Source organism: Achroia grisella, unplaced genomic scaffold (genome assembly GCF_030625045.1).
Source record: "Achroia grisella isolate CSIRO2021 unplaced genomic scaffold, CSIRO_AGI_Agris_v1 utg1496, whole genome shotgun sequence".
NCBI lineage: Eukaryota > Metazoa > Arthropoda > Insecta > Lepidoptera > Pyralidae > Achroia > Achroia grisella.
Genome location: NW_026712646.1, coordinates 59,110 through 79,829, shown reverse-complemented (window position 1 = coordinate 79,829; position 20,720 = coordinate 59,110).

The window sequence follows — 20,720 nt, the reverse complement described above, 5'->3', positions numbered from 1 at the left end:
CCGTTTAAATCACGTCTTCTTAGTTGATCTATATGCCTGTGTGTAGTTGTCCCATCGACTGCCGTTACGTAATATTCTGTATGACCCGTTTTATCCATTACCGTCCCTGCTAGCCATTTTATTTTCGTACCATATGATCTATACCAAACCGCATCTCCCACTTTAATCGCTCTCACTACTCCTCTCGATAATTTTTTTTGTTTTTCTTGTATTTTAGTAACACGTTTTTTCCGATCCGGCATTATGCAATCTAAACGCGTACGTATAGATCGCCCTAAAAGTAATTTAGCCGGACTATCTCCTGTCATATAATGCGGGGTATTCCTATATGTTAATAAAAATCTACTTAAGGCTGTTTCAACTTCGGTTTGATTAAGTAAAGCCTTTTTTATTACTTTTTTACATATTTTTACCGTATTTTCGGCTGCTCCATTTGATGATGGATGATAAGGTGCCGAAAATATTTGATCGATTCCATTTTTACTACAAAACTCTTTAAACTCAGAGCTAGAAAATGGAGGACCATTATCACTAACAATTTGCTTTGGTAGACCAAATCTTGCGAATACATCCCGTATTTTTTTTATTACAGATTTTGCATTAGTATTAACCATTTTCAAGCATTCTATCCACTTCGAGGTGGCATCAACTATAATTAAAAACTTCATCCCCGCTATAGGTCCTAAAAAGTCTAAATGAATTCTTGACCATGCACGTTCTGGCCATGACCACAAACATGGTGAATGTGCGGGTGGCATGTTGGCTACTGCCGCGCACACCGTACATAGCTGGCACTGTCTTTCAATTGCCTCGTCTATCCCCGGCCACCATACATAACTACGCGCTAAGCTTTTAGTTTTAACTATGCCCATATGCGTTTCATGAAGTTCCTGTAATACTCTATTTTGACAGGCTCGCGGGATGACCACGCGGTGTCCCCACATAACACAACCCATTTCTACATATAATTCTGATTTCCTATTTAGGTAAGGTTTTAATTCTTTGATTTCAACTTCACTGGGCCATCCATCTCTAATATACCTCAGTACACGACATAATAAGGGATCTTTTCCCGTTTCTTTTATCACTTGATCATTATTTAATAATAACGCTTCGCTAGCAAAGTGTAAATAAGTCTGCTCTAGTTGGTTATCTTCCTTCATATTACCGGTTTCTTTATGCCTAGCAATTAATCGTGATAACGCGTCCGCCGTGTTATTATTCGTTTCGATATATTCGATGTCAAAATCATATGCAGAGAGAATCATCGCCCAGCGCTGTAGACGACTGGCCGTCATACTGGGTATACCAAAATTAGGACCGAATATGCTCACAAGCGGTTTATGATCCGTTTTAAGGACAAATTTCCTTCCATACAAGTACTGGTGAAACTTCTTAACGGCAAAAATGATCGCTAACGCCTCTTTATGTATCTGGCTGTAATTACGTTCGGCCGCCGTGAGCGCTCGCGAGGCGTACGCGACCACCCGCTCGTGGCCGGCGCCGCGGCCGCCCGCGCCCGCACGCTGCGCCAGCACGGCGCCGAGGCCGTGCGCGCTCGCGTCACATGTCAACACGGTCTCCCGGTCCATGTCGAAATGATCTAAAACCTCTGCGCTACTCAGAAGCTGTTTAATCCTCGTAAACGCTCGATTCTGATGATATCCCCAAAACCATTTAGTGCCTTTTTGAAGTAATTCATATAAAGGTGCTAAGTGACTACTTAAATCTTTTATAAATTTACCATAAAAATTTATCATACCCAAAAATGATTTTAATTCCGTTACTTTCGTGGGGGGTGTCATGTTTATGATGGGTTCTAATTTTGAAGGATCAACTTTAATTCCATTTTTATTTATCACAAAACCTAAATACTTAACTTCCTCCACAAAAAAATTACATTTATCTTTTTTTATTTTTAAACCGTGATCGTTCAGTGCGCTTAAAACTTCTTTGATAGATTTAATATGATCCGTAACGTTTTTTGAAGCTATTAAAATGTCATCTAAGAAAATAGAAACCCCAGATATTTTTCCTAATAGATTATTCATGATTCTTTGGAAAATACCTGGACTCGAAGATAAGCCATACGCTAAACGTTTATATTTAAATAATCCTCGATGTGTGTTTATAACTGCTAAAGCCGTAGAATCACTTTCACTATTATCCTCGTGATCCTCGAGCAAAATTTGTGTGTACGCCTGTGCTAAGTCAATTTTTGTAAAATATTTACAGCCATTTAACTCCGTAAACAAATCCTCTATTTTTGGCACAGGATATTTATCAACCAACAAGACGCGATTAAGAGTGGTTTTGTAATCTGCGCACAGACGCAACGATCCGTCCGCTTTATGTACAATTACCAACGGCGTGGCCCAGTCGGCGTGCTCCACCGGCTCAATGACGCCGGTGCGCAGCATGGCGTCGAGTTCGCCATCCACCCGCTCGCGCAACGCGTATGGCAGCGGCCGCGCGCGACAGAACACCGGCTCCGCATTCGGCCGCACTCGTAGCCGCGCTCGCTCCCCCGTGAATCGACCCAGCTTGTTTTCAAACAATTCGTTATATCTGCAATAAACATTTTTTATAAATATATTTTTATTAAAAGTATTATTATCCGCCTGTTCCATGTTATGCACAGATAATTTCGGTACTGTCATTTCTAATTCTGCCAGCCATTGCCGACCGATCAGATTAGTGGTACCGTTATGGATAACATACAAGTCTAACATTTTTACAATATTTTTATGTTTTACTCGCACTCTTATTAAACCCCGTGGGGTTATTTTACTACCATCATAAAATTTAATTATTAGATTACACGGCTCTAAAGGAATATTTTTAAATTTACCTTCATATACTTCTTCTCCTATACATGACAATGCCGAACCCGTATCGACTTCCATTAATATAATTTGATTATTAATAAAAATAGGTAAACTGACCGGCTTATACTTTGCTAGTGACATTTGAAATATTGGCTCTTCCGTGATGTCTTCCTCTATGAGGTCTGCTTCTTCCGCGTCCCTCGCCTCCCCGAGGAAGTGCGCCGCGGCGTGACCGCGTGGTGGCCTCCCGTTGGGTTGCCGGCGCCCCGCCGCCGCTGACGGTGCCGCGGGTGCCGCCTGTGCCGCCGGCCGCGGCGCCGGGCCCGATGTCCATGGCCGGTTGCTCCCTCCGCGGCGTCCTCGCGTCGATGCGACGTCGAGACCGGGTTCATACTTCATCCCCTCCTTTTCCACGAACCCTCGTGTACACACCCGTCGCAAATGGCCCACATTTTTACAACGGCTACATGTGTAATCTCTAAAACGACACTGATTCGTACAATGCCGCGTGTCCCCACATGCTTCACATGAAACATTTTTATGATAGTTCATTGAACTGCACTCCCGTTTTCCATAATTAAAATTCTCCAATGGTGCCACGTTGTCTACCGCTTGTGCGTTCCGCTCCGCTGCCTCCAAAGATAACGCCAACGACACCGCCATTTTAAAGGTGACCTTGTCCTCCGTAAATAATCTTTGCCTTATCCCGTCACTCCGTATTCCACATACAAATTGGTCTCGCATATTTTCATCTAAATATGTCCCGAATTCACAGAATCTAGACAACTTTTTTAATTGTTCGACATATTGTGCAATCGATTGACCGTTACTCTGTCGGTATTGCCGAAACTTAAATCGTTCACATAATAATGACGGAACCGGTTGTAAATGTTTCTGCATAATTGAGATCACTTCGTCATATTTTAAGCTGGCCGGCTTCTGAGGGCTGCACAAATTTACCATTAAGTCGTATGCCGCGTCACCAATCACTGATATTAACGTTGGTAATTGTAACTCCGGTTTTATATTGTTCACGACAAAATACATGTCCAAACGTTCACAATACGATCTCCAATTTCCGTCGTCTAAATTGAATTCACTTAATTTTCCTATCGACATTATAATTTTCAATTTTTTTATCCTCGTCGCCACTGTTAAATAATAATACGGGAGTGTTTGAGCTCGTTTATTATACAACTGACCGTTACATGAAGTGTTGCTTACCCTAAACTTATTACTAACCTATCTACCTACATACTAACAATGATGCGTGCAGTGCAGCCGACCCCAAGTACATCCAGTTCAACATGTTTAACCAATGGATATTGGTGCCATACGTGACAAAAATACCACCAATAATAGATACAGATTCTGTTATCGATGTGGTGATAGACATAGTGGTACATGTCGACATGTGAACTCTAAATGCAATTTTTGTCAAAAAATTGGGCATTTAGAGAAAATTTGTCACAGAAACGTAAAAATCAGAATATCCGTTACACAACTGAGGAAGATTCGAATATTCAGAATAATGATTCACTTAACGGTATATATTGTGTGAATGATATAAATAATCTACAGAGAATACCGCCTATACAGGTTGATGTTCTATTGAATGGTTGCGAGACAAAAATGGAAATAGATTCGGGGGCATCATATTCAATAATAAATGTAAATACATTTGAAAAATTGCCTAAATACTTAAGGAATAAGTTACAAGCAATGATTCTACGGTTATCAACATGGACAAATACATCACTGCACTTACTAGGACAATTAGATGTTGATGTGACATATAATAATATGGAATGTCCAAGTCCAAGGAAAAGACCCTTTTTTTTTTTTTTTTAACGTGTGGAAAAATCTTCAAAAGACCGTCACCCCGCCGGAGGGATGGCGAGGTGGTGTGTGGGACTTGTACCCACTAAAAAACCACACGGTATACCTCGAGGTGCCGTGGGCCGAAGTCCGGGGTTCGCACTTGGCACTCTACCCAGACTTCGGCGGCTTGGCCTGTCCTGTAGATGTTGTAGGACAGGCCCCCTCTCTCTGGTTAGGGTGCTATGGCTTGCACCCTACCTTCTCGTGGAGGCGCGTGGGTACACGCGCACGCCTCCAGGGGCCTGATTGTGGGGTGATGCCTCCCTCAAGGCATGCACCCCGGCCCCCGTGGGGGGTAGACTCGGGACGGAGTTGGGCACGTCCCGACATCTACGTCTGGTCCTCCGGCGGCGGATCATTGGGGCCGAGAGATCATATTCCCGGTCCCTCTCCGCCGCCTCCTTCTGCGAAATAACTTCTTCGCAGAAGGTGAGTACTGCCAGCCACGACCCCTCGCTCCTAACCATTGCCCGAACTATATTCGGCAGCGAGAGGTCGGCCCCCACTTCCGCGACCAAGACGCGGCGCTCCTCTGCGAATGCAGGGCACTCCTCCAGAACATGCTGCGCCGTGTCTTGGTCGCATCCGCACTGGTGACACATTGTCGTCGGCTCCTCCGTGCGACATTACACAGGTACCGCCCGAAACACCCATGTCCGGACAGCACCTGCGTAAGTCGATAGGTCAGCGGCCATCGTCGCCTGCCCATCCATTGTTTGAGAACTGGACGGACAGCCTCGACGGTCCTCAGGCCGGCCGTAGGGTTGGCCAGCCTTTCTTCCCATTTCTCCGAGTTCCACTCCGGAGGGCTCCCTTCCTTGGGCCCTCTCGTCCGCACGCCATTGGTACAATGACGCGCGGGATTCCGCTACGAGGTCCCAAGGTGGGGAGCCCGCTAGCAGACACGCCGCCTCTCTCGAGACGGTGCGGTACCCTCTGATGACCCTTATGGCCATTGCTCGCTGCGGACGCAGGAGCAAGGCCATATTTTCCCTGGACAGGGCCCCATGCCATATAGGGGCCCCGTATAGGGCCATCGATTGTACCACACCCATGTAGAGGCGGCGAAAATTGGCCCCCGGCCCCCCGATGTTAGGCAGCAGCCAGCTTAAGGCGCCAGCCGCCGCCATTAGACGGGGAGCCAGGTTCTGGAAGTGGAACCGGAAACCCCAGCGACTATCGAGGTCAAGCCCTAAGTACCTAATATGTGGCTTGACCTCGAGCCTATGACCGCTGACCACGATATGGGCTCCTGGTGGCGGCGCTCGTCGGGGCCCATGGAAACAAAGGACCTCCGACTTCTCGAGCGCCACCTGGAGCCCTAACCTCCTGATTCTGCCGACGACAAGTGCCACACTGGCGGTAGCAAGACGGGCAGCCTCCCTGTAGTCCCGCCCGCGGGACGTTACCAGCGTGTCGTCCGCATAGCAGACTACGCTGGTCCCGTCGAGCAAGGCGCCCCGCAGATTCCAGTCATACCCGATGTTCCACAGGACCGGACCCAGAACCGATCCCCGTGGAACGCCGCGCTGCATCTCCCTCTCAATCACTGTGCCGTTCCGCCCGAAACACACAATTTTCCTGTCCTGGAAGTAGGCCCCGATTACCTCCCGAAGGTAGGGAGGCACTTGATGATATTTGAGTGCCTCCCTAACACAGTCGAAGGGGAGGGTGTTGAAGGCGTTTTTGATGTCGAGAGACACCGCCAACAACACCCCCCTTTGGGAGACCACCTCATCCGAGAGGGCACGAACCTGTGAGATCGCATCGATCGTGGATCGGCCCCCTCGGAACCCGAATTGGTTCGGGGATAGATCAGGGCCTACCTGAACCAAGTGCTTGACGAGGCGGCGTACTATTATCCTCTCGAATAGTTTGCCGACCTCGTCAAGAAGGACAATCGGGCGGAACGCCGAGGGAGATACGGAATCCGCAGGGCGCCCCTCCTTGCGGAGCAGGACTACTCTGCCCGTCTTCCACTTCTTGGGAAATCGCCCCGACTCCATGCACTCATTGAAGAGGCTAAGGAGTCGGTCCCCAAGGGCACCTAGGGCCAGATACAGAGCCCGGCCGGGAACACCATCAGGCCCCGGGGCAGTTTTCTTGCCCCGGAGCTTGTCCACGGCCGCGGAGAACTCTTCCGTCGTTATCGACGGAACCCCAACTTCCCCTTGGATGCCGCCACCGTCTTCCTCAATTTGACGGCTGCGCGGCACCATAGGAGGGGGTGTGAACTCTGACTGCTCTGGGAACAGAGCTGTCAACACCCCTCCAATTGTTGGGGCTGGAGACTCTGCCACGGGAGGCGCCCAAGGGCGAAGTTTGCCCCTTGCACTCCTATATGGGCGCCCCCATGGATCTCTTTTAAGAGTCTCCAGGAGTTCCTCCCTGGCTCTTTCTTTGGCCCTGCTGATGGCGAGCTGCAGCGCTTTCTTCTTCTCACTGTAGTGCGCCCGCAGCTCTGCTTCCATAGCGGCGTCACGGCCCCGCCTGAGTCGGCGGTGCCTGGTGTACTGGCGTCTAGCGGCCATGCTCTCCACTCGCAAGGCCGCTATCTCTTCAGACCACCAGTACACCTGACGCCTAGGTGGGGGGGGGCGGGCCCGGGGCATGGCCGCATCACAGATGCGGGTCATGGCACCCCCGAGCCAATTGGCCTCCTCCTCAACCTCCACAGGCCTGGATGGTATTTGAAACCAGGCCTGGACTATGGAAGCTTCCACCAGCACGTCTTTTTTAAGACGTCTCGATGCCCATTTGGGGAACGCCGAAGTGTCACTCTCTGAGCGGTCCGGGTGCGGAGCTCCGGACGAGGGGAGAATGTCGAACCTTATGTAGCGATGGTCCGACAGGCTCTCCACCTCGTCCATCACCTGCCAGCCCCGCACCCTGTGCGCGATGGCTGGACTGGCAAGGGAGATGTCCACTATAGACTCCCCCTGCCATCGCACACAAGTGGCGACCGACCCCACGTTTAGGATTGAAAGGCCGGACGCCACCGCCCAGTCCTCTAGGACCTCGCCTCGTATCGTCGTGATGGGGGAGCCCCAAGCCGTAGACTTGGCATTGAGGTCCCCCATGACGAGCACGGAACGGGCTGGGTGCACACTGATTGCAATTCCCAGCCCGTCCAAGTATTCCTCGAACTCGGCGAGAGTCCTATTGGGAGAGAAGTACACTCCGACGACGGCGATTTCCCCCCAACTCACACCTACGTACCCTGGGCCCCTGAAGAGGGGCGAACAGGGTGGGGAGACAGAACTCCCCCCTGTACGGTGGACGGCCACGAGGCCGTCGTAGTCGCCGAACCAATTGTCAGAGGTCGGAACTCTGTAAGGTTCGGCGACTACCACCACATCTGCCTGCCACTCCGCCGCGGTTTGCAGTAGGAGGTCCTGCGCCGCGGCGGTGTGGTTAATGTTCGCCTGGAGGAGGTGAATGGCCATTATTATATGTCCATTTCCTCCTCCAGCTCAGCCCAACTGTTTCTAGTCGGGACGGCGGCGGTCGCAGGTGGTGCGGGTGCCGGCCCCTTCTTGGCTTTATTTTGCCTGCTTGGGGAGCAATTTTTGCTCCCCAGCCAATGGTCCGCCGGCTTGCCTGCCTCGCGGCAGATAGTGCAACACGGGGCGGCTGTGCAGCCGGCGGCTTTGTGGCCAGGTCTGCTGCACCTGAAGCAGAGGCCACTGCGATCCCCCTCGTGCGGGCACCGCATCCTGACATGGCCAGTCTGGAGGCACTTGAAGCACCTCAGCGGCCTCTGCCTCAGCAGTTCGACCGGGGCCGACACCCAACCCACCTTGATGCGGGCTGTCGTAGTGATCTTCTTGACCACTAGTATCGGCGCCCGCACCCAACATGTGCCCAGTCCCGAGGGGTTAAGGCGGATTTCCCCGGCCTTAACCTCCTCGGGCGCACACTCGCCGTCCCTTGCCACCGCCTGTGCGATGTCCTCGGGGGTGACTGAGTCATCCAGGCCCATTACTCGCATCTCTGCGGTTTTGGTGGGCCTGGAGACCTGGACTGGATTCTCCCCGAGGACCTCTCGCAGTTTTTGGGCCAACGCGTCGGCCTTCTCCCCGCTCTGGGAACCAGGTATTTCGAGGATCCTCGCCCCGGTTGCTGCGGACTTGAACCGCAGCTCTTCTATTCCTAGGGAGGCCAGGTCTATTTTAGCCTTGGCCTCCCTGAGGATCCCCGCATAGCTGGCTCCCGCCCTCTCTGCTTCTTGCGGAAGGGCCAGAATAACTGCCGCCGAGCGGGGGCCTTAAGCTTACTCGGGGACGGGGCCCCTTTTCCCTTCTTTTGTAGGGACTGGGTCTGGTTCTTAGACCCTCCCTTCCCCTTAGCCTGGGCTCCGGAGGGTCCGGCCGTAGCCTCTGGGACACTGGACATGCGCCCGTTCTTACTCACGACGGTGGCCCACGTTTCCACCGCCGCAGTAGACCGCTGAGAAGCGGTCGCTGGACCCGTCTTTTTAGGCGCGGAGGGCTGGGAGTGTCCAGCTTTCACCCCTTTTTACGTGGCCCCGACTGCGGTGCCTTACTTCCGCTGGGTTGCGGACCTGCTCCTGGCCTTATGTTGCCCTGCTGGCGGTAGGCTTCAATTTTGTCCCCATTCTGAAGAGGGGGCCTATAGACATAGTCAGGGACATGGTCTTCCGTGTCCCCGCCCGCCGGTTGCAGGGCAACCATGGTCCTTACGTGCCGCATTAGTTCGGCAGTTTGCCGCTCCATCATGCGGCCAACATCTTCTAGGATCTGGGACCTGAAGGTGTCCCAGTCGTTTCCCTTTCTTGAAGGGACCGCCGCATGATGGAAGGCCGGTGTCGGCCTAAGGATCTCCGGAGAGGATGCCGCAGAGGAGGAGGATGCCGCAGCCATTTTGGCCTTCAGCTCCTCATTTTCCCTCCTCAATCTTTGAAGCTCAGACTGTATGTCCGAGTTCTTCTTGAGGAGGGGGGTCACAGCCCTCGGGATGAGGCCGGCGTCTAAGGACTGTGCGATAGACGTTAAGTCGTCGAGAGCAAGCCTTATTTGCCTCCTGGAGGTCCCTTTCAGGTTACCTGCCCTTTTGACCACTCCAAGTGCCTCAATGGCCTTGTCGACCAGAGCTTCCCGCACTTCCTTTATCTGGACCTCTGCCGGGTCCAAGGGGTCCCTAGGGGTCTTGAGCCCCGTGCGAGTACTGCGGAGGTCTACGTCCTCTTCCACCCCGTCACTATCGCTCTCCGGATCCCTAAGGAACTCCTTCCTCCTGCTTCGAGTTAGGACCACTTTCGCAGTCCCCAACCCTACATATTCAGCCCCTTTGTTGGGAGCCTTTCCCTTCTTGGGGACAGAGGTCTCCACCATGTCCACCGAACTGACGGCGGAGTCGGTGGAGTCGTACTCCCCGTCATCATCAAGGCGCCTCTTTTTGCGCCCGCCTATCGAACGCTCTGTAGGGCGAACGAACTCGTATGCGCACGAGTTTGTGCGAGAGCGGGTTACTGGGCCCCTCAGCTCCTGAGCCAGAGGGTTACCCACCTCCATTTCCGTCTCTCCTCCGAGCATAAAGCCCAAACAAATGCCTTTTTCAGGCGCAGCACTATTTGCGGCTTTCCCAGCCACACCATCAGTAATTCCTCCCGAATTTTCGGGGGGATCCTCCAAGGGAGGGGGGAAGGTGCGGGGGCCATTACAGCCACCCGCAGACCACTTTGGGAGAGACCAGCCAACTAACAGTTGTGAACCCAACTTATGTTGTAATTTACAACTGCCAGCTATGACCAATTTCCCCAAAAGTGGAGCGACCTAGCAGAATTTGTGGGAGCAAGTGTCCTTCGGACTCCCAACCAGAACGCCAATCCTACACAGCAGATATCTTCTAGCGATAGGGCCAGCAAAAATCCACTATCTTCTACCGCCCTGTAAAAGACATCAGCGCGACACGTCGTCAAGAAGACTGACGTCAAACAAGATTTTCGTGTCGCGCGGATTTTCTATTTATAGGGAAGGAGAAGGCGGTTTGTTTACCGGAACACCTATTGAACCACTAAAAGATACCCACCGGAGCAATCAGCACCAAAAAACCCAAAAATCCAAAAGTAAACGGACTAAAAAAAGATTCCTTCAAAGGAAAAGACCCTAATTTGTTGGGTCGGAACTGGTTTCAACCTCTAAATATTTCTATAAATAATATAAATTTAATAGAGCATGAGGGCATACAGTATGAAGACTTACTAAATAAATATAAAAATATTTTTTCACATGGCTTAGGTACCTACAAAGGAGAGCCTGTAGCAATACATTTAGTCCCAGGAGCTGTCCCTAAATTTATAAAGGCGAGACCAGTACCATATGCTCTGAAAGATCGCGTAGAACAAGAGATAGACAATTTGGTCAAAGACGGTGTATTGAAACCCATACCGTATTCAGAATGGGCAACTCCCGTAGTACCCATTGTAAAAAAAGATGGCAGCATTAGATTGTGTGGTGATTACCGAAGCACAGTGAATCAAGCTACAGAATCGGATACATACCCGATGCCGACTGCTAATGAAATTTTTGCGCTCCTGGCAGAAGGACCATTTTTTACAACTTTGGACCTGGATCGAGCGTACACACAGATGCCAGTTGATGAATGCCAGACATCAAAACTACTGACATTAAATACAACCAAAGGTCTGTTTTCAGTACATAGACTAGCATTTGGTATTAAAGCCAGCCCAGGTATTTTCCAGCGAGCAATGACAGCATTACTTGCAGATGTCCCAGGAGTTGCTGTTCTGCTCGATGACATTTTTTTTTTTATTCTTTATTGCACTTTAAAAGAGTGTACAAGAGGCGAGCTTAATGCCATATGGCATTCTCTACCAGCTAACCTTTGGGTAGAACTAGAAAGCGTTGTAGGGCAGTAATGGCAAAAATTTGTGATATTAATACTGTACTAAATAATTAGGCAAACAAAATCTATGTACATATATAATTTATGTTATATAAATATAATATATACTTTAAATATACACACACATATATATATATATATTGAAATATATAAATTATACAGAATAAATACATAAATACGCTAAATATAGTTGAAAGTACCTACTTAACTCAACGCCAAACAGTTAAAGCTCATTTTGACGACTCAACAGGTAATTAAATAGTTTCGTTTTAAAAATGGTCTTACTCGGTGCTCTACGCAGGTCTACAGGCATTATATTCCAGAGGTTAATTGCCGTAACTGTGAAGGAGTTTGACATAAAGCTTGTATGATGGGAAGGAGTAGAGAGAAGGAGGTTATGAACTGAACGGAGGTTACGTGAATGAGAGTCGCCAATGAACCGAAATCTATTTTTCAAATAAGTGGGAGAGGAAGAGTCGAATATGATGGAGAAGAGTGTGCAAAGGATACGCAAGTTTCTGCGGTTACGAATTGACAACCATTTAAGTTGTGAATGAAATTTAGAGACGTGGTCATACTTTCTCAGCCCAAAAATGAACCGAATACAGTTGTTAAGTAATCGGTCCAACTTATTCAACTGATCTTGGGAGAGATTAGTAAGACACACGTCAGCATAATCAAAATGCGGAAGTATAAGTGATTGGACAAGGAGCAATTTAGTGGAAGGTGGGAGAAAGAATTTAAACCGATAAAGAACACGGAGAATACCTGTAACCCTGCGAGATACCTCCGCTACCTGTAAATGCCATCGAAGTGTTGGGTCAATCAATATACCTAGGTCCTTAACGGAGTGACAAAACGGGATAACATTATTTTCAAAACGCACATACGAATTGATTGTATTTAACTTGGATAGAAGTTTTGTGCTGCCTATTATTATCGCCTGGCATTTGACTGGGTTAACTGATATGCCAAAACGACGGGACCAGCGGGATACACTGTCGAGATCTGCATTTAGTTCATTAACTGCTGCATTGATGGCATTAGGTTCAGCTTGGGCATAAAGTTGTAGGTCATCTGCGTAGAGGTGGTAAGAGCATTTGAGGTGTGAGATAACAAGATTAATAAAAAGAGAAAACAGAAGTGGAGAGAGAATACCGCCTTGTGGAACACCAGCGACCAAGTCACACCAGTTAGATAAGTCTTGCCCGGAGCGCACAGCCTGCTGGCGACCACGAAGATAGGAAGAAAACCATTCCAGTACTGACGGCGAGAAGTTTAGGTGGGAGAGTAACATCAGTAGCAGGTCATGATCAACACAATTAAAGGCATTGGAGAAGTCAATTAGTACCAAGATGGTAAGTCGAGTGTTCTCCATAGCCTCACGAAAATCTTCCGTTACCTGTAGTATTGCTGTGGTGGTGCTTTGTCCTGGTCGAAAACCTGATTGGAAAGGACTCAGAATGTTGGAATTTGCAATAAAAGAGGAAACTTGCTTATGAGTAATAACCTCGAGGACTTTTGAGAGAAATGGCAAGATCGATATAGGTCTAAAATGACAAGGAAGAGAAGGATTTGAGATTTTAGCAAGGGGTATAACAAATGCCTTTAGCCACAATTTGGGAAAACAGCCGTAGGATAGCGAGAAATTAACAATGTGAGTAAGAACAGGAAGAATTATATCTAATAGAAGAAAGACCATAGCTCTACTCACTTCGTCATAGCCCTTAGCATTTGATTTAATGGTTAGGACTGCTTTGCGTATATCGTCGTCAGATACTGGAGAAAATGTGAACGAGTCAGAAGCGAGTGTAGGCATGGATTTAATTTCCTGTAAGGTGGATTGTTTAATACTTGTATTGAGAGTTGTTACAGAGGAGAAGTGATTATTAAGATTATTTAATGGCACTGTTAAATCGGAGATGGTTGGGGCTTTCCCAAAACCAAGGGAATTGAGGAATTTCCATACGTCTGCTGAAGGTGAATTTAAAATATTTTTATGAATATGTCGGCGTTTTGCAGCTCTTACCACCTGATTGCAACGATTTCTAGCCCGTTTGAACAGCTGAAAGTTAATAGCACTTCTCTCCTTTTTATAAGTGCGAAAAGCTCTGTCTCTCTTCATCATAGCCTTACGGACATCATCTGTAATCCACGGAGCAGGCGGACGACGCAGTTTTACCTTACGAACTGGGGCATGTTTGTCAAACAAACATAAGATCTGTGCATTAAACACAGATACTTTCTCGTTAATATCCGCAGTGTCATACAGCGGCTTCCAATCAATAAGTGTAGCGTCCTGACAAAGTAAAGTTCTATCAATTCTGTTGAAATTACGCACGTTGACGATGATTGGCTTTGGCTTAACAGGCTTGATTTTATAAGTTAGGAGTAGAAGGTCGTGACGTGAAAATGCTGGAGCGCTGTACTGATCATACTCGATAACATGATCGGTTGAAGATGTGCAGATGATGTCCAACCACGTATCATCCGTGCTAAAGTTGTGATGTGTTGGCCTTAACGGTAAAATTGTGAAATCCGCGGAGGTGAATATGGATTTGAGCTTGCGAGATTCAGAAGAGTCCTTCAACAGATTGGTGTTAAAATCGCCCATAATGATGACGTGTTTATAACAAGTATTTATGTGATCAATGGCAGTATCAAGATCCAAGAAAAAATCTGTTGAAGGTGGGCAGTAAACAACACCGACAGCAACTTTGGTCCCCTTGAAGTCAACCTCTATAAATAATAATTCAGCTGTGCCTGCGAATTCCGAAGGTGAAAATAAAATTATTTTATAATTTATATTGCTACGCAGGTAAATAGCGACACCGCCGCCACCTTTACCTGTACGGTCGTTGCTAATTAAGACAAAGCCAGGAAGTGGATAAGTTGTTGAAGGTAACCCAGGTTTAAACCATGATTCTGAGATCAGTAACGCGTGGAGATTAGGTTCAGAAAATGTGTCGAGCAAGTCATTATAATGTGCCGGCACGCTTTGAGCATTTATGTGGCATACATTAAAAAATTTTGATTTTTCTAATTTTTCACATAGTAAGTTTTTGATGCAAATATTGTCAGAAAATGGTGAGTTAGCGGAATGGAACGATAAACTACTATCACCTGCAGAGTCATACAAGTCTTCATCAGTTAGCATTGAGTCTCAAGTACTTAATTTTAAAAACTATATAATAAATATATGTATACATATATACTATATAGAAAATAAAAAAATAAATATATTAATAAGTATAGATATTAAAGATTAACTTATAATAATTGAATTATTAATCTAAAGTAATATATAAACGCCAAAAACGCTTTGTAATTTGATTACCTGCCGGCACGCTGTAACAAGTATAAATAGATATAATTATCAATACATAAAGTCAAGCAATACTATATACAAAAAGGTGAAACGAAACGCAGTCGAGAAAGCTCAAAGTGACAATCAGTGGTTATGTCAGTCGGTGTCAATCAAATGCTCAAATTGAAATTGAATGATTACAATTTATGAAATGTCAACAAGATAGTCGTAATGACAATGAGTAATGAGTTGTTTAAAAAAAAAATAGTCACAACAAAACTTCATTAATATTATACAATAAAAGACGGTATTAAATATAAAATAAAAACAATATTACGGTAATATCATAGACAGCAATTTACATAAATAAATAAATGAACAAATTGTAAGTGTAAACTATAAGAAGAGAACAAGAAAAATATCATAATAATAGAAATATAACCACTGACATAATGTTTTCGAGTGGAGAAGTATATACGTAGTATACAAGGCATATAAACACGCGACGACTAGATCATTTCCTGGTCACCCTGATCGACCGCTGCTGCTTTGTAACAGCGGAAGCAGACCTACCACTGACGCCCACAGTTTCAGAAACCGAAGCCACATTCACAGATGCAGGCGCCGCATAAGTTTCGGCTGGCTTATGTAAAGCGATCAGCTTTTCCAACTCCTCTAATGTAAACAACTTGACACGTGAATTATCAGGAAGCTTCACACTTATAATTCCATCCAATGTCCACACATTACGGATCCCGAAATGTTTTCGAGCCTCGATGAACAGCGACTGCCGCAAACGAGTCAAATACTCCGTCAGCAGATACGAGCTGCCCTTAAAAAGCGTCTTCTTTGCCCATATCGCCTGACGAAGTGATGGGTCAGTAAACTTCATCAGAATGGGGCGACATCGGCCAGCAGAAGGAGCACCAAGGCGGTGGCAGACCTCGAGTTTATCAGATGTGCATTCCTGTACTCCTAGGTGCTTGGTAATGACGGAGACTGCTACATCGCATACTACCTCATCTGTCCTCTCTGCAATTCCCCCTAGAAGCAAGAACTTCTTGCGGTGACGGTTCTCCATTGCATCCATGCTGGTTATAAGGTGGCCAATTTGCTGCCTCAACAAAGCAACTGAAGAGCACATCTGCTCACGGAAACACTGGAACTCGTCACTAAGTTGCTTCAAGCTGGGTTCTTGTGGGGATGCCTTCAGTTGTGCTTCAAAGGTGTTAATGCGCTCGTCAAGTCTCTTCTCCAAGATGGCCTGTGTTCTAAGTACATCAAGTATGGATGTCATTGTATGGGTGTGTTGCACAGTGAGATAGTGAAAGTTGTGTTAGCGCAGGTATTTGGCAGGTTTTTGTGTTTGGCAGGTATTCAAATCACAAATATTATAGCATAGGGATGTAAATATAAATTATAACTACTATTTACACTATATTATAAAGAATTACTATTTTAAAATAAATATACTACATATACAATATCAGCTGTTACTTATTTAACCGCCTACCCACGAAAAAAACTATTTATTATTACTGGTCATACACTAGAGGAAATGAAAACTCGACTGAATATTGTTCTGCAACGTTTAACAAACAACGGACTAAAGCTTAATCAAAACAAGTGTAAGTTTGCAAAGACGCAAGTTGAATTCTTGGGATTTCTAATAGATGCCGAGGGTATACACCCTGCAAAAAGCAAAATTAATGCAATAATAAACACGCCACCTCCAAGGAATGTTCAGCAACTTCAAGCATTCCTTGGATTATATAATTTTTATGAACGCTTTGTACCTCACAAAGCAATAGTTTTGGAGCCACTACATAGATTGTTGGACCAAAAGCAGGATTGGAAATGGAGTAAAGAGGAACAACAATCTTTTAAGGGGGTCTTCCTATGTGACGGCCTGTTTTTTAGGGATATTTTAGGATTTTTTTTCTACGACCAGTAAATATTTAGAGCTTCAAGTTTTTTATCATTTATTAACACATATTTGGACAGTATAAATATAAAATTTCAGCTAAAAATATTCAGTCAAACTAGAGTTACAGCGCTCTGAACACCCCCGCCTCGAAAAAAAGAGCTCCCACTTCCTCCACGATTCCGGCTGATCGGCTTATCTGAAAAAAAAAAAAAAAACGGCGTTTTAATTTGTAGGCTTAAAAGCACGGAATGACCTATAATCAAATGAATATAAAAAAAATTGGATTTTTGATAGACATTTGAAATAAAAGTTGCAAATTAGGCGTTTTTTTTTTTTGTTTTTTGCTATAAAAAAATCGAAGTTTTGAAAATTTTCGATTGATAATAGTTCATTCCATGCGTTTACATATATTGAGTGTGCCCTGTAAATTTCAAGTAATTCGGTCCAGCCGTTTCTGAGATACAATGGAGGAAAGTTTGAAAAACACAGTTTTGAGAAAAACGCGTTTAAAGTTTCAAGTCCGTTAAAAACTATTAAAATATCAACTTACTCTCAATCGGCGATGCCTGGTCCATAGAGTATTCCTTCCTCTTCCTCGTGAAACTCTTTTAAAGCAGATTGTTCAGCTCTTGAGTCAATCCTGGCTTGTTTAACGACATCACTTACGCGCCGCTCAGAGCGTAAGATTCGCTTTTCATCCCGTTTCTCAACATACGCTTGGGCTTCACGACCAACAGGGCATCCCATAATCGACATAACTTTTAAAATACCTTGAAAACCTTCATTAAAGATAATAACTGCTAAGTAGCTAGCAATTTCAACAACTTTGGGACCAGAATGAAGATGTTTAGGAGCGAAAGTCCAAATCAAAGAATTCAAAGATTCGTTATTGTTTTGTGTCTCTGCTCCTAAACAACGAATTAATAATTCGTCTTTCGATAAATCTTCGAAAACCGGTTTGATAGCTTCTTGGACTTGCGGAATTAGAGGTGGTTTATCGTGATGAAATTGGTCCAGTTCATTATTAGCTTCAGCCTTACGCCATTTACACCAACTGTCTTCGCCTTCTGGACAAAATTGATGCTGAGGGTTTTCATCAGAAGAACATTTGTGATAGTACGTTGCCCAAACTTCCTTTCTCATATCTTCAAGCGAATCTGGATGGCGTCGAATTGCTAATCCGTAGAATTTTGTAGCTGTTGCTCTCTTCGAAGTTCAACCAAGACTAAAATAACTTCGGTAAAATATTATAACAATAGAAATTTCTGTTTAAGTCTGTAGAAACGTGTCTAAACTTGTATAAACAAATATATTAATAAAAGGGAGGCCAGGTATAAAGCCGACGGTACACAATAGGCCCGGTCTCTAACTGCCAACTCACCGCTCCGAACCGCTCTTTCTTTTACCTGCTGTATCTTTAAAACGACTTCGAATTTTCTAAAATCGCTTTACTACCGTATTCTAGACATGTTAAGGGAGCAATTTATGAAAAAAAAAAAATCGATTTTTTCAACCCATCACATAGGAAGACCCCCTTAATACCGCAAAAAGTCTACTTGCAAATGATGTCTGTCTTACACACTATGACACAAAGAAGAAACTGATTTTAACTTGTGATTCATCAGACTATGGGGTAGGAGCCGTTCTGGCACATATTATGGACAATGGTGATGAGAAACCAATAGCTATGGGATCAAGAACACTACACCCACATGAAAGACGATATTCTCAATTAGATAAAGAGGCCACGGCAATTCTGTTTGGGATTAAAAAATTCAACAATTATTTGATGGGTCGTCGATTTACAATTATAACGGACCATAAACCGCTTCTGGGAATATTTGGGACTAAGAAGAAGATACCAGATATTCTTTCACCACGATTGACTCGTATATGTTTGACCTTAGTAGCACATGATTATGAAATTGAATATAAACGTGGTAAGGAAATTAGTAATGCTGATGGACTTAGCCGCTGGCCAATGCCAGTATCATGTCAAGATATTGATACTCCAGGGGAGGTTCTCTTAATAGCAGAAACACCACATGACTTGCCATTTGGTCTAAAAGACATTGAAAGAGCAACTTCTGGAGATCCAACTCTCCATAGAGTAAAATGGTTCATTTTAAAAGGGTGGCCAGCCCGAATTACATATAAAGAGTTACATACATATCGGTTACATCGTTTGGAGTTGAGTATACAAGATGGCTGTATTTTATTGGGAAGTCGTGTGGTATTACCAAATAAACTTAGAGAGGACATGTTAAAACTATTACACCAAACTCATAATGGTATAGTACATACTAAAGCTCTGGCTAGGAGTTATGTATGGTGGCCACAAATGGACAGAGATATAGAGAAGATGATCAGCAACTGCCATTCCTGTTTAGAAAATAGAAAGATGCCAAGAAGATCATCACATGAATGGATTATGCCTGCTAGACCAAGGTCCCGTATTAATGTTGATTTTGCAGGATCTTTTCAAAATAAAATATTTTTGATAGTAGTAGACTCATATTCAAAATAGCCTGAGGTTCACATTGTAAATTCTATGGCATCTAGCATTGTTATCAAACATTTACGATATATCTTTGCGCAACACGGGCTTTGTGAAACATTGGTATCAGATAATGGTACATCTTTCGTGTCAAAGGATTTTGAGGACTTTTTAGTGGCTAACAAAATAAAACACATTAGGACAGCGCCATATCATCCCGCCACCAACGGGCAGGCCGAGAGAATGGTTCAAACTTTAAAAAATAAACTAAAAAAGATGACAGATGTACCTTGGGAAGTAAAATTACCAAGAATTTTGCTGACATTGCGTAGTACGCCTTGCACATCAACTAAGAGAAGTCCAGCCGAATTATTGATGAATAGACAGCTGCGGACTTTATTAGACACTGTTCACCCAAATATCAATCATTACAGAAAGACAGAAAATCAGATTATAGATAATGCAAATAGGAAGAATCGTGAAACTCAAGTTGGAAAGAAAATAATGTACAGGAACTATGCTGAAGGTGAAAAGTGGAAATCTGGAACAATAATAGGGAAGGAGGATCCTTCTAGCTATAGAATAGAAACAGAAAACGGAGAGTGTATGCATAGACACATAGATCAATTGGTAACACTTAAGAGGCCTTTCACATTTTTTGGCCTAAAAGCAGGGTCTTTGGGGTTCTGGTTCTAAGAAATTAGGAGTCGGATATACATTTTGATTCCTGAATTATATAGATAGATAGCTAATCTTAAAAACAACATCTTTTAAATGTTAATTTTTTCTTTGTTAGTCTTCCTAATTTCTAAAATAGTTTATTCAAAAACGCTAAGAGACAGAAGTTTGGGGTCGTCGTTCATTAATGAACAAACATAAATTGATATGATATCTTTACTAAAACTTGATAATTACTTTATACACTGAGACAGCATCGTCCTTTTTTTCATTTTCAACTTAAATATCTAATAATTGATCATAATTAAACCCGAAATTTCAACAAAACTTTGCCATAATCATTTCTAATTTTCTCATAAATACAACGAAATTTTTGCATAAAAAAAACATAATAATAAAGTTAATATACTTGTAAATTAGAAGTATAAAAAAAAATATAAGTTTCTAAGAAAAAAATAAACAATAATAATAATTGAAAGTTGTATAAATTCCGTTGCGCCAAAAGTAAATTCTCAGTGCTGCGCTAGCGCTCGTCGAGGTAGGACCTATGCTATTTTTTACGACACCGCTACGATAAGATATTCGTAAACATTTGTCAGTGAACATTACCTATTACCCTGCTGCACTATGAACAGCACAAGAGCGTGGTATTTCGTCACACTAATGGCAATTAATTGTTAAAATTAAAAAAGAGAACATTTTAGTATTTTTAAA